This window comes from Empidonax traillii, unplaced genomic scaffold (genome assembly GCF_003031625.1).
Source record: "Empidonax traillii isolate 1590-97213 ecotype Southwest subspecies unplaced genomic scaffold, ASM303162v1 scaffold33:size3420811, whole genome shotgun sequence".
Classification (NCBI taxonomy): domain Eukaryota; kingdom Metazoa; phylum Chordata; class Aves; order Passeriformes; family Tyrannidae; genus Empidonax; species Empidonax traillii.
Genome location: NW_020955226.1, coordinates 3,027,673 through 3,042,994, shown reverse-complemented (window position 1 = coordinate 3,042,994; position 15,322 = coordinate 3,027,673). Strand labels below are relative to the sequence as shown.

The following is a 15,322-nucleotide window of genomic DNA, read 5'->3' as shown; positions in this document are numbered from 1 at the left end:
TGAATTGGGAAGGTCGACTGGAGAGCCTGGCCTGGGGGAGGGGGAGAAGGCCTGGGCAGTGTCAGGACAGGGACGGCCTCAAAATTTGGAGGCACTGTGGTTAGAGAGTGTCCTGACAGTGTCTAAAACACTTAAACCTTGCAATTGATGTTTAAAAATACTTTTTTCTATGTGCCAGCTACAGTCAGATGGAGGACCCTGGTTTCATTGGCAAGGGGTGCCAGGCAGCATGGACTGACTGTGTTTCCTGTGCACAGCCCCACGCTCTGTGCCAGCCAGCCCAGCGTCTCTCTGCAGCCACATCACAGACACCAGGCAACTGTCGCATCCCAGCGTGATCCTGCTGTGGGCATCGGGATGTGAATACCCTTCCTGAGGCCTGGAGCATTCCCAGCTCCAGGCAGCCATGGACTGTGGAGTTGTGGACTGTGCTGTGTTTGTAGGAAAGGTAAGACTGCAAATGTTTTCAGAGAAATTATGAATAATCCAACAGTTTCATGTCTCCATGACTACAGATTGGTGAAAGAAGTCTTAATGAGATACAGTTTCCCCTGAGTCATGAACTTGGGGGTTTGGCATTACATTCGTGGCCATCCGAGGCCAGTGTGTTTCCAAGTGCCCTTTCCACAACCAAAGCACATTTTACTCAGTCCTCAGTGTCCTTACTAGGCAAGGATCCCTGAAAAACTCTCTAGCCTCTTCCAGTACCCAAGTTTGGCTCAAGTTCACTTATATCCTGAGAAATTTGTTCACCTTATTCTTAAAGATGCAGAGATGCTTATTCTTAAATCAGCAGAGGCTGCATTACTTATCCAAGCAATCTAGTCCAGTTTTTCCTAGTGTCCTGTCTTTCTTACTGCTCTTTAAGCCTACTATTTCCATTCCTATGTACTGTGGCATGAAGAACAGTTTCCTGTAATGTGTAGTGTATGAGCCTTGCTTTCTCTGCAGCCACCATGTATTTAATTTTGAACTTTGTGAGTGTCCTTTGGAGTTCAGATTGTTATGCTCTGAACAAGTGAGGTTCTTGCATTGTTTATATCAGATATTCAACTTCTAACAGAATGATAGGGAAACTTGCTGTTGGAGAAATTAGTTTTTTCTAAGTAATCAAGTCACTTTGCTATCTTTTCCTTGTGTTATGTTTCCCAAGCCAGTAAAATTCTGTGCATAAATCAAGAAAAAAATGGTTTCCCTAGAAATCTCATTTTGTATCTGGTGTCTCGAGAGCTAATCAGGTATCAATAAGAAATTATATGATGTTTGAATTTCAGAATTGTGTGGATCTGCGAATGTCTTTGCTCTGCAGAAGCACACACAGGGACTTTCTCTTTGAAAAGTGAAGGAAATCAAAACCACGTTTCCCATATCCTCAGAGGATGTGCTGCCATCAGACCAGCAGGTCAGCTAGCAAAGTGAAGTGTTTTCTTGCTCTTGTGTGGAAGCTATGCCATGGTATTCAGCAGAGCAGAACTCTCCAGACCAACGAAAGTGTTTCCCAGGAAGGGAATGCCATAGCTTCATCTCCAAGCCCCTGTTCCGTTATTGTTTCTGTTGTTTGGCAGTTGTGCTCTCAGTGCTAAAAACAAGCAGTCCCTGGACATCACCCTTGTGTTTGCTGTTACTCTTGGGAAACCTGTTTACCCATGTGCAGGGTTTGGATCAGCTTTGCAGCTGGCCTGGGGTTCTGGCTTCCTGTTGTTTTTAGTATTGATGTATGGGGGAGTTGTGCAATTGGCTTTTCCAAGACTGGAAGGACAGTCCTTAGCAGAGTCTTTGAGCTGTAGCTGCTGCTCCCAGACCTTACTGAAGACAAAGAGACATAAGCACTATCCAGTACTTCAGCACTTAGAAGTGCCTGTCACTACCTTGCTGAATCAAAATTCTCGTTTATTTTTGATGTTGAAATGCTGAAATATTTATAGTTTGGGAAAGAATGAGGCTTTGTGCACTCTCAAACCAACTTCTTCTAAATATTGTTCACTAATAGAGAACTACGATAGCTTAAATACGCAACTTTATGAAAGGCCATGTATTCTGTTAAATACATTGCCTGTATGTACAAGCATAGGGTTGGGTTTTTTATGATTCTGTTGGAAGTGATAAAAGTGCCACACACATCTACAAGTCAGTGGCCTTTATATAATATATGCAAAGATTGTATTTCACATTGTAGCACTCCTAGGTAGAATTTGGCAATACGTGCCTTCTGTTGCCCAAATGACTTTTTATCTAAATTTGTACAGTCTCTGCACACCTTTCACTGCAATGAAATAACTGGAACTGGGGCTTGTAGAGAAAGAGACCCTGTGATACTGAAATATGTTTTTTTTAGCTCTCAGACACTGGCCCTGCAACTTCTAGGACAGTTATGCTGGCACTGTGCCCACGAGTGCTTCAGGATGTCACCATCAGGTGCAGTCACAGCACGTGATGCGTGGAAAATGCATTATTCCTAAAATGTGCAGCACTTAACAATTGGATAGATAGCAAAGATTGCTGTAAGAATCAGTGTAATAGCGGAGTGATGTGTGCAGTGCCTTGAGAAACGCTATTTGAATACACAGGAATGTTTTTACAGCATGAGCTCTATCCTATTAATGCTTACAGCTCTATCCTATTAATGCTTTTTGGTTTCCACCAAAACCAGTGGAACTAGCAAGGATTTAAAGGACTCGAAGTAAAGCATAGCCCATGCTCCCAGAATTCTGCTATCTACCTTCTCTGCCCTTGGGCTGAGCATGGCAGAGGAACAGGACCTGCCAAATGGCTGCATACGTGGGGCTGACTGAGTGAGATGATGCAGCTTCTTTCATTCTTCTGGGTTTGTCCCTCTAAACAGCCACATGAAGAGTTATTGCACAGCTTTGCACATTTGCATAATGTAAAACTTTCTTCATGACAGAAATAATCACCCTAACCACTACACAAATGGTTTGTTTCAGGCTTGCAGCTGTGGCTCATTGGCAGCTGGCAGAGCTCTCATCAGTGATTTGAGCACTGGAATACCTTCCCTGCATGTCCTTCTATTGCAAAGCCAGGTAAGGAACATATTAGTTGGCAAACTACACAGGAGCTCTTGCCCATAGTGAATTCGGAGCATCTTGTTGCATTGGTAAATGTCAATTCACATACATTTATATGAGACCACAGAATCCTCTTGTTGCTTGTAGAGTTACATAAGGATGTATCAGGTGCTGAGCTGATCTCATAAATTGTCTTCTTAGAGGTGTCAGATGTCAGGACAGTTTTATGATTGAGCCCAAACCTTTTCCAGTCTAACAAATGAGCATGTCATGAAGGTTATTATTCTATCACCCAATTAACAAAACCTGTACAGATAAAATAGAATTACTCCTCTGTCATCCTTTATCATCTGTCAGAGTTCCTGTGTTTTTAATGACCCTCGTCCTGTGCCACTTATATTAATACTTTATATATTGGTAAAATGAAGATCTTAATAGGTAGGGTTTTTTCCTTATTTTGGAGACCACTGAGAAGAATTCAGCTGAATTACAATGAGATAGCTTTCTATTTTGAGGCATGCTTTGATGTGCTCTGTTAACATCAGGCAGAAATGTGAAGGCCGTTTTTTTTTTTTTGGTGTTTGGGGTTTTTTGTGGGGTTTTTGGGTTTTTTTTTGGTTTTTTGAGTGAGTGAGGCAGGTCATGTTTTTCTCCTTTCTGGTTTTGCAAAGCATTACTTAGGTTGCAAAGGCCTTTGCTAGTTTTGTGCTAAGAAGCAACACAGATGGGGCACAGAGATCATGGAGAAAAGCCAATATGAGCCATTCCTATTTGAAAATGGGGAAAAGCAAGCAGGAGTCAGGTGGGCAAGGCTCCAGACAGATGGTGTGACTGAAATGACACTTCAGCTGTGTTCATTTAGATAACTTGCACTATGTCCAGAACACTTTTAGACTCAGCCACTCTGCACGGGGGGGATAGAAGGTGAGTTGCCATAACAGCCAGTGGCAAAGCTTTACATTGTATTTCCTATTTGGGCATACAGAAACCAAACCCAGGGCACAAGGGCAAAGTAGTTGTGCCTGAATCATCACAACTTTGGTGCTTCTAAATTAGCCTCTGACTAAAATCAGGGAGGTATATCAAAACTTAGCTTGCCACTGGAGATGTCCATCAGACATACTGCCAGCAGCCCAGGGCAGGAGGCACCCAGAGTCCCAGTGCCCACTAGATGGCAAAGCAAGGTGCTCTACTGACACTGCTAAACATCTGCTTTACCTGTCTGCACCTCACACTGGCACGGCACAGAGCGTGGCCATGGCAATAGCAGAGCAGCAGATGCTGTAACTGAGCGGTCAAGACTGCTTATCCCTTTGGAATATTGGATGAAGGCTCCTCTGTCCTCAGCAGGCAGAGGATTTAAATACTAATGACACTAATTTTCCTAGAAATTGGCATGGGGAATTGGAATTTGGTAGCATTGGGCTGTACTTGGCTATTGACTCAACAAATACTGTGAGAAACAAGTTTCTGGTATAGCTTATGTAAAACAGGGAGAAATAGCATGTAACGAAGTGTCTTGGTTTGAGACAACTTGGGGAAGCAGAGACCTCAAACAGAAGTCTCACTCGGATTCAAAACCCCTGGTTTCTCCAATACAGAGAGACCAAATACTCCCAGATGTAAATAAAGAAAATAACTCTTTACCAAGAAGAATACTAATAACAATACTGATAAAACTGGGTTAAACCAAACAGTGAGGAGAAACTTCCCAGGGCCCTCCACTGGACCCAATCGAGATGGCAGCTGGTGCCTCCCACACCTGGAAAAACACACGTGTCTGCAGGAGAGAAACGATGCACTTCCACGTGGTTCACCTCCCCCATGCCTGGAAAACCTGGCAGAAACGGTTGAGGAGTTAGTGCTGGCAGGAAATGGCAGATAGCTGGGACTGGATACCAGCAGACGTGTAGCACTGGAGTGAGACTGTGATGATGTTACAGGCAGTCAGAGCAGGGCTTTGGATCCCGCAGGTGACTGGAAGGACCTGCAAGACACCCCTTGGATCCACCAACAGGGCATAATGGTTGCAGCTTCAATGTTCATTGGTCAAAGTGGTGGTCACACTCCTGATCCATCAAGGAGGTGGTGAAAGTGCCAGATGAGTGAAGGAATTCCCAAAACTGAGAGTTGTATATACTCAGGTTCAGGTGGGAACGCCTCCCCTGGGGCAGGGAGTTTTACACTGGATGATGTAACACTGTAAGTCATGGGGTGCTTCAGGAGTCGTTGACACCTTGTGAGATGTTGTAGCTTTCTTAGACATTAGTGCAGCTGAGTCCATTATGGCCCATTATGTCTAATCAGCAAGAGGTGAAAACCTTCAGGCTGGGTGTGAATGTTCCAGGGAGTTATCACAGCTGAGTCATCTGTGTAAGGAAAAAGAAACGCTACCTCACCTCGCAGGATTTGCCCCTTTCCGTATCTTGTTGAAGACCCAGCTTGTAGCCTGAGGTGTAGGGTGTGCAGGTCTTCAGCTCCTCTGAGCTGAAGGTAGGGTGGCCACTCTGCATGTTGTTAGGAAGGCACGCTGCTGACAGAGCCATCAGCACCCACAGTCCAATGGTTACAACACCTGGGCAGGCACTACAGGTGGTCGAATGAGTGCTAGAGTCATTCACCACTAGCAGTTCAGACTCTTTAAAGAAGACAAAACACCAAAAAGCAAAAAAAGGCATATTTGGGGAAAATAGAAGAGGTGGATACCAGAATTTTCTGTAACCCAGGATACAAAGAGTGGAGGAAAACTTCTTGGTTTATACAATCTATCTGACTTGGAGCAAGATTCTTGAAATTAGAATAAAAGCTTCTGGAGTGAAGCTGACTTCTCTTTGGAGTTCTCAGCAGTACTGAGTTGTAGTGTCTGGGAGAGGGATCTGTATAAGAACTTAACTTCAACAACACTGAATTTGTCTGTTTGACTTTTTTGTTAAGCCCTAGAGTCTTTTTAAGAAACTTAGGAGTTTTAGGTGCTCAAATGATGAACCTGTAAAATTAGTTGATTGATATCTAATAATTTATGTAATTATTAGATCAATTCCATTATCTAACAATTGGAAGCATGACTGACAGAATATATTTATAATTGACAATGGCTGGAAATACTGCAATTCAGCTCCTCTTCTCTCTGCTTTTGGACTTTATTCTTATTACTGCCATTCTTGTAATTTGCAATGACACAATCAGAATTCAGAAGCCTTTTAAAGTATCATTTTAAAATTTTCAAGTCACACATTTCCTTGTGATGGGTCACTGCTTATGATTTCTAACATCTTATTGATAGGATATCATGCTGATAAAGGTGAATTAAGGATGGGAAGTAGATCCAACCTGATTTCTAATTTGGTGAAAGTAATAATGATAGCTACTGCAAGGGAGTTTTTCACCTAAAAAATTATAATGTAGTAGTTACTAATCCAAATAGCATGGCTGTTCTGTTTTAGGGAAATTAAATATCCTTTTACCATTAAAGACTTTGTTGTATTTTTGGCCCAAGACAAATATTTAGTGTGAAAATTATCTGAGTGCTTCACAGAAGTTGATTCCATTAGGATGTACATTGGAAGTTTCTGTCTTAATAAGTTAAAATATTGTTTTACACTCATTTGTGTGTCTGGAGGGAAAAGTGCTATTTTATGCTACTGGACTAAAGTCACAGATGTGAGAATTATGGTGCTCTTGGTCTTGGTTTAACACCACTCAGTTTAGCATTCCTGGCTGGAGATGGTTTTTTTCAGTCAGTGCAAGCAAACTCAGGGCTCACCCCACAGCCTCCCTTGCCAGCCTTCCCTCCAGACCAAGGACCACTAGCTGTGTGCTAGATCTCATCAGCTGGTGGGCCTGGGTGAAAATGCTGTCCTGTTTTTGGCTGGGTTACCTCTCATCCAGGACCAGAGGCTGAGCTGAGGCCCCAGGCAGCCACATTGGACCAGTGCTGGGAAGTGCCGGTGTGAGCACCAGTGGGTGTAGGGAGCAAGGGGAGAGACACTTCTGGAAATGGCAGCAACTTAGCTTGGTGCAGGTCAGGTCTTCCCTCTCAGCTCAGGTTGCTCTGCTACCTCCCTGTCCTTCCCCAGACGCAGGCTAACCCTCACAGCTGGGCTCTGGCTCACTGGCTTTCCCTCAGGAGGAGCGTCTCTACTACTGGGGACAGTTGGTTGGCTACCCTACCAGTATTCTCAAATTTTCATTGTGTGGACATCTTGCCAGAGATTCACAAACAACTTCCTTCTCCAGGCATGATCCAACAGTGTGCTGTGTCCAACTGAAACGACAGGGGAAATCCAGACACAATGCAATAAAGCAACTGGAATTTGTTTGTCATAAACCCCAAGGACATGTTCTCATTAAAGCAATTAGTTGTATCCAGCAGTTATGTTCTTTCATGTTTGCATTGCACCCCTCTAAACTGCCAGAGATGAGGGGCTGCTTTCAGGGTTGTCTCTGGGTCTCTGCTCAGACTGACAGAGAGAAAACTTTTCAGGCAGGGCTTGGAACAAAGAGCATTCCTTCACACAACAGCTATTAATCTTACCGTGCGGGTGGTATGCTAACTTCATTCATGGACCAAAATCAGTCATGTTAAGAGAAGGGCAAAGGGGTGAGAAGAAATTATCTCTCACCTGACAGACAGCAAACAGCATAGATGTGCAGCAGCGGGCAAAGCCACTAGTTATATGGCCAGTCTCTTCGCGAACGAAGAACCGGGGAAGGTCTTTCCACCTTCCAGCCTGCGCATTGGATTTTTTAGGTGAGACACAGTGTGCGCAGAACTGAGCCCACCCTTTAATCCTGAGCTGTTCTGAGACAACTTCCTGCTCCACTTTGAGGCTCGTGCTCAGTGTTCCCCATGCTTCCTTCCTGGAGAAGGGATGGCTGGGCTTGTGTGAACAAAACAGCACAGAAAATCTAATTTACATAAGAGGCGTGAACAAGGTCGGTATAAAAGGAACCCTTCCCTCTCACTTTTTCCTCTCTTTTTCTTTCACTCTCATTGTTTATCTGAGCTCTGGACCATCTACGTGGCAGGACATGTTATGTCTGATGGACTGATGATATTCCTTGTTTTGTCCCATTGTGTTACTTGGGCAAAGCTCAACTATCATATTCTACTCTGTACACCATACTGGAACTTATTGTGGGAGTGGGCACCTTGTAGAGGTGTATTGTGGCTTGTTAGCCACACTAACAAGCAAGAAAAGGTATGTTGTGGCTTGTGTGTCAGCGCTTGGACGGTGTGTTGCAACTTGTGAGCCAGCACCTTTGAGGAGTTTGTTGTGCGAGTTGAGAAGTTATTGAAATGTAGTGTACAAAACTGAGGGCTTGTTAGCCAATATCTTTTGTGGAAGTGAATTGTAAGAATTTAAGTTCTTGTTAGCCAACACCTTTTTAGTCTAAACAGGGGGCTGGTTGCTGGAGTTATGGCAACTGTACAATGAAAGCATAAGAGTTCCTGACACATGGTCAGGTGCCTTTGTTGAACCTGATGAGAATTTATAATGAACATCATGCCCAGTACTGATGGGTTGTGACAACAACCATATTGAAAATATACTGCCTCTGCCTTGTTAAGAGTATAGGAATCATATCAGGGATTCCTTCCACATGTTGACACAGACCCAGCACAGGAAGCTGAGATGTCAGCTGGGACCCTGGACTCTCACAGTAATGTAAATATCAAACATAAGCCATGGCTTAACCAACATTTTTCACTTACAAGGGGTGAAGTGTCAGCATCTGAAACTCAAGCAGACAGGTCCTTAAAACTGTTGATCTTATAGGAGAGAGAAGTATTGGATGCAGAGAGGATTACAACAGTGGAAGCAAACACTTGCCCTTGTGAATTCATATGAACTATATTTAGAATTTAAATCCGAGCATAATTAAACAGTGCTAATGAGACAGAGGGACTTATCTTCATTTGGTGTATAACTGGTATCACTGATTTCCTCATTCATTCTTTCCTAGTTTTAAAGCCTTCTTGTTCCAGTGAGATTAGATGGTAAAAGATACCCTGCAGAGAGAAAGTATGTGGCCTGGAGCTAAAATTCAGTTGGAAGCCTTTTAAAGGATGCTGCTTTCTTGATAGTATCAGTAACTGACAACAAAGACACCTGTGAGCATGTAGCCAGCAGTCAAGTAACACACTATTTTTGCAGTGCACCCTTGAAAAAATGCACACAATATTACAAAGACCATAATGGGAAAGAAAAGTCCACCCTTTCCAGTGAGGGAAACAAAACACTGTAAGAGTTTTAATAGTTGTAGGTATATAATCTACCACTATCAACTGAAGTTTGAATTCCTTCTCAAGAATATGCTCCAACTCATCCAGGAATGTGAAGCTTCCATAGAAACTCAAGGTTACATTTTGCTGTGGGCAGGTCTGGGTGGAAGATGGTAATGATCTTGTCCAACTTTAGCAGCTCTGAGCCCATAGCCAGAGCAGCAGCCTCTGTTACAGCTCTGTGCCAACAGCTGATTATATTGCTGAGCAGAGGACAACAACTACCTGTAGCTGCAGGGACTGGACCCTGTTTGACCTGGTCAAAGCCAGTAAGGAAGTGCAATAGGCAAAGTCAAGTCACCAAAGTCCCATTTTTGCTTTTCAGTTGTGTCTTTGGTTGGACTCAGGCTCTTTTTTATTATGCCTTAAATAGATACAATTTGTTGGAGGTTTTATTCCACATCTGTTGCGGCAAACAGCAGCATAATCAGCTGTTTCCTAAGAGGTGGCACAGTAATGACTATGACTGTGCATTTCAGTGCTGCCATGCATGCCAGGGTGCTTGTGCTTATTGGCTCACAAGAGTGCTCAGAAGCATCATTCAGTCAAGACTTTGCTGTGCATCACATCCTAGTGGAAGTGCCTGCAGCCAGCTGGAATCTGCTCTCAATGACTGCCTGTAAAGATTCTCCAAACCCTCCTCCCTCCAAAGTGACCACCACTAACCAAATGCCTGTCCACCCACTGAGCCAAGCCAGTTTAAAGAGGAGCACTACAGTGTCTGTGAGCAAGCTCTGCTGGATATGAAGAGGATAGAGTGAGACGAATCCCACAAAACAGCAAATATTTTTCATCTTACTCCACTAATTCAGCACAGGCTTATTCTTTGGGTTGCTAAACACAAGACTTTGTTTTGTTCTTTTCTGGAAGGGAATTTGAACACTTCCCTGCTAAGACTGCTATGCAGATTAATCTGAGACATAGGAATTATTACAAGTATTTGGTCTCAAATTCCCTTTGCACAATTTCACTCGACCACTGACTATATCACGCTCTGTAAATACCCTTCACTCTTTTGGAGGCTGCCTCTCTTGACCACTTAGAGCCCCGTTGTTGTTCCATAAGTTGAGATTTGCAGCCAGTTTTCCCATTCACCACTGCCTAGCTGAGCTGTTCAGTCAGCCCTCTGGCTACTCATTCATAGTCAATAATACTGGGTTTAACTTTTCAGAGGAACAGATTGTTTTAGAAGTTTTTCTGCACCCCAAAAAACATCTTCATCTGCTTACATATTTCACAGAATGTCATGTCTGCTCTTGCTGCTTTTTCACAGTCATAGTCCAAGTGTTCAAGCTCTTACCTTTGCCTTGTGGTTGAACAGCAATGAGAAACACCATTGGTTAACCAGAGCTGAGAGCAGCAACAAGTACAGCTGCTCCACTTGTGAAGAGTCTGGAGCCATAACCACTTGTCCCTTGAGCCCAGCTAAAAAGATGCCCTTTCTCAAAAGAAGGATTTCTTTCTGACTGAGCTGTGAAAAAGAGGTCCTGACTGGCTACAGCCATAAAAAAATCCCATGGCTCTCAATGTATCAGAGACTGAAGTCTTAGCAAATTTGAGAAGTCTTATCACTGCTTTCTGCTGCCTTATACATAATTTTCAATTATATTCCATTTTAACCATCTTAGCTTAACTGCTGAGGAGTCCCACTGTCAGGATTAAACAGATGTTTTATTTCCTGTCAAAGGTGGGTAAAATAATAATCACCAGCTCTGCCTCATTGGCTGCCATGTGGTCTGGAAAGGAGCCATATGCCCAGCACTCAGACTGCTGCAGGCAAGAGGCTGGAGGCATTATTTATTATTTGCCTAATCAATTTAAATACTGTCTTTCTTTCAGAAAGCACATTTCTAGTCTTTATAAGGAGTTATGTACAGGACTCATCAAGCACCCTCCTCTAGTGAAGTGCACCTTCTGTTTAAACAGCCACCACTCTGCTTGCACAGCACATGGGGATAGAAGCAAAGACCTTGCACTTGAAACTGCCCTGTGCTCATGAGCTGCTCTCAGCGTCGCAATCAGTTGTAGAGGTTGTTCAAACTCAGCCCTGTATGCAATAACAACACTTTTCTATTACAATTTTTGCAGAATGTCCTTGAGGACAGTGTAGTGCCTCTCCTCCAGCATGCAAATGGTGTGAGCACAAGCAAGCCGCTCGATGCTGACCTGCCTCTTGAGAACTGCTGCTGCACCTTCAGCGACAGGATGTGGGATCTCAGGTGTCAGGCATGGGGCAGCATCTCCCACCGGCTGACTCATGATCTTCTCTGCAGGCAACCCACACGTTCCACAGGAGCTGCAGGGCTCTGAGGTGAGCACGGGCTGAAGGGCAGGGTGACCAGGGTGTGCAGAGCATTCCAGGCACTGCATGTGGGTGCTGACTTGCTCTCCTTTCTCGGGAGGTCAGAGAAGTGGTTCAAAAAGCATGGGCACTCCTCATGTGAGGACGGCAAATGAGGAATCCTAGGCAAGAAGGGACTGTAGGACCCCTCTGTGGAAGAGCCAAACCGAGTGCCAAATGCAGTGATTAGTAAGGAGAAAGCCATCTGGCTTCTGTCCTTTAAACAGCTCTTTCAGCATCTCTCTTCCTATACACAAGAAAGCTCCCTGTGTTTTTAGCAGCCTTTCTAGCCTTTCTGAATCATACTACAAGGCCCCATCCACAAATGAAAGGGAGAGTACGGGGAAGAGAGAAAAAGGGGAGGAAGATGATATAGTGGGCAAGAATCTGAGATGCCTTCAGGCCTTATCTTGAAATATTACCTCTGTAGCACCAGTTATGGCACCAACCACCAAGGCAGCAAGTCCTTTATAGCTGGAGCTGGTAATGTACTTACTGAGGGATGGCGCTGAGTTGTCAGAGGCAGAAGTCTGTAGGATGACAGGTAGGCATTGCGGGGACAGGAGCAAAGGCTGATGCAAGCACTTCTGAAAATTGATGAGAGGCTGGGGAGCAGACTACACTGAAGTCCAGCAGTGTGTATCTGCAGGTAAGGATGCACGAGCTTGCTTCCGTCTGAGTGACGTATGGCAATTTCCAAGGAGCATTTGAAAAATATTTGGTTCAGTTCCTCAAAGTTTTTAATATTTCACCCTGAATTTTTCAGTCTTCCTGTCCCTTTATGATGTGTACTTTTAGGCTAAAAATATTCAGAAGCACAATGCAATCCATAAGTACATTATTTCTGTTACTTTTTTTGTAGTTAGGAATGAAAATGGCCAAGAACTGGGTTAGGAACAGTAAGTTCCTTTTCATTATTAAACAGTTAGTGCCCAGGGAGCAAGTGTGGTTTTGGGTTGTGAGGTTTTTTTCAGTCTTCTCTCTGAATAGGTGTTACTGGTAAAATGAGTAAGAAATCTGTTTCAAATAAAAATGCAACCTTGGAAAAAAGGCAACTTTTTCACAAAGTCATTTCTTTCCAGTGCCCAGCATGTTATTTGGCAATACTAAGATTTCCAGTTGGTTTTTATTTTCTTAGAAGTTGTGGTTGCTCTCTTAAAGGATTTTACCCAAGTACTGTTATATGTAACAAAAACATACCCTATTGTCAGACTTCTGAGCCTTAGTAAGGCAGTGTCAGTGCCTGGGACCAATCTTGTTCTGTTTCATGTGAACACATATTTACCTGAGGGAATAAACAGTATTGTGAAATAGCTTCTCATATCTTACAGTTCTACCTTTTAGCATCATCGCTGATAAAACTTGACTGATACCTAGTAACTCTTAATACTGAGCTTCTGTTTGTAAAAATTGCAACTTCTGTTTACAAGTTCTAATGTTTCTCTGATCTAGCTTCAGTTCCCAGATTCTTTTCCTAATTTGTGTAACCACTAGCATGCACACAGCTCCAAACTCATAAAAGGGGTACTTGGAACACCAGGATGGGAGGTTTAAAATCTTCAGTTTATTCTTATTTTGAAGACTCACTAAACAAAATTTCAGGGGAAGTCAACTTGAAGGATAAGGGTGAGATTTGTAGCAAGATGGTCACTGCTCTGTCTTAGCTACTGAATTGTCTGTATTCTTTCTCTGTACAGTACCAACAACTGGAAACTCCTTCTCTTATGCCAGTTGAAAATGTAGTGGTGTTTGCTGACAATTTACTATTTGTGTCTATCATTCATTTAGGAGCAAGAACACTGAGATGAACTGTTTGTTGATGCAAGCTGCCAGCAGAGGATGTGGCTGATGAACTGTGAGGGCCGGGAAGAGATGTCTCCAGGGAGCAGGCCCCGGGCAGTGCTATGTCTGCACATGAGAAGGTCCAGAGGAGTCGACCCTCAGTGAGACCCATTACATCCAGTGCCCCTGATCAAACACAAAGCTCATAGCTCTGCATTGCTTTTGCTAATACTATAATCATCCATTGCAGGCTTTTCTTACATAACCAGCATAGGTCTATGTTGACTACCAGCTTTGCAGTTTGAGTTCACTCATGCTTCCTATTTTTTTTAGCTTCTGTTGGAGTTTCACAGCTCACCTAACCTGCAAGGGCCATGAACAAAGTACATGAATATGCACCGCTTGCTGGCAGAGCAAACAATCCTCTCAGACAACAGGATTGTTATTAAAACGCGTTGTTTTGTTGGCAGAATAGGCTGTTGCCAGGGGTTGCCCAAGGTGAGCCTGACCTCTGTGGTCTCTGAAGCTCTCTCTTGTGGGTGAGCTGAGCAATGCTGGAATGTAGCATTTAAGGTGGATTAACTGTGAACCTAACACAGGAAACAGTTCAGAGAGAGTAAAAGTATTACATTGCACAATTAAGGATAAAACATAGCTTTTGATCCCATAGGACACAAGTTCCAAGGCTGAGAACAGGATTATTTGATGAGAATCACAGTCATCTTGTCAGTGCAGAGTAATGTTTGCAGCCTCCAGAATTCTGCCTTTCCAGGTGCAAGAGCAGTGGAGAGACAGGCTTGGCCAGTGGACAGAGATGGGTCTGCATTCTCCCACTGTGAGTACAGTAACAAAACCATGCACCCCACCTCACCCCTTCCACCCACAACAGGTCCCCACCTGTCAGGTCTGTCGACTTTGAACTCTTAAAATCTTGAAGCAGTTTCACGTGTATCATAACACAAACCCTGCACTTTGGCACTAACTTCAGCTGAAATAATTTGCACAGACTGGTCCTAAGAAACACCATCCACCCAAGTGAAATTCTGAATTGCTAGCTGCACCCTCACAACATAATGTATTCATAGGCCTAGGGATCAACATGAATTGGGGTTTCTGGAAAAGGATGTATCTGTTCCTTGCTCAGGTCACTAGCTCTCTAGCCACCATCTACAGATCCCTTCGATATTCTGTAAAAGGGCAGATCACTACCCTTTAACTCTTTCACCAGGGCTGCAGGGCAGAACTGCTGGAGGTTCACCTGAGCTAAATGGAATTTCCTGTTTGATTGAGGCCAGTGGTTTGTTTGGTTTCAGGGCTTTTTGAAGTTAGTTCTTGCACCTTAAGTATTCCACTTTAAAACTGTGCTATAGCAGGTGTTGGCTCTCTGTTACACTGCAGCTAAAAAACAGTTTCTACCACAGATTTTACAGGCAAATCAGTCTGAAGATTTTTGTTTTCTGAGCTAAACTACCATTTCTTAGCTAGTTATTACTGGAAGGCACAGCACAGTGCATGACACTGTGCTGGGCTGCACAAATATGTGTTAAGCCTTGGACTACCATGAAGAACGTACAGAGTAGGATTACAAGCATGATTTAGTTATGAACTACAGACACCTGAAAATGAAGGAACACTTTTGCAGTCTGATTCTTGCCTACCATTACAGGATTCAAATCTAAAATGCAACAGATTCTGAACTTGGTGCCAATGAGGCCTCCATGTTATGGAGTGATTGTGAATACATTTATCTGACTAGTACAGACAAAGCCTGGACATAATTGAGGAAAGCAGAACTCCACACTCAAACATCCCTGATCCTTATCCTGCCCCCTTCAACTTAATTCCATAATCAGCACTTACATCACAGAGGGTTTGGAAATATTATCC

The 15,322-nt window shown here is 43.5% G+C and overlaps 1 long non-coding RNA gene across 2 annotated transcripts; it reads left to right on the top strand.

Moving 5' to 3' along the window:
• The first annotated feature begins 129 nt into the window (after positions 1-129).
• Positions 130-15,123, top strand: LOC114073774. 2 transcript variants are annotated; one of them, XR_003574390.1, is made up of 3 exons: positions 130-448; positions 2,946-3,041; positions 13,442-15,123. It is a non-coding gene; the product is annotated as an uncharacterized LOC114073774 (long non-coding RNA). The 2 variants fall into 2 exon arrangements; XR_003574391.1 differs by lacking the exon at positions 130-448 and adding an exon at positions 1,297-1,402.
• Positions 15,124-15,322: the final 199 nt, after the last annotated feature.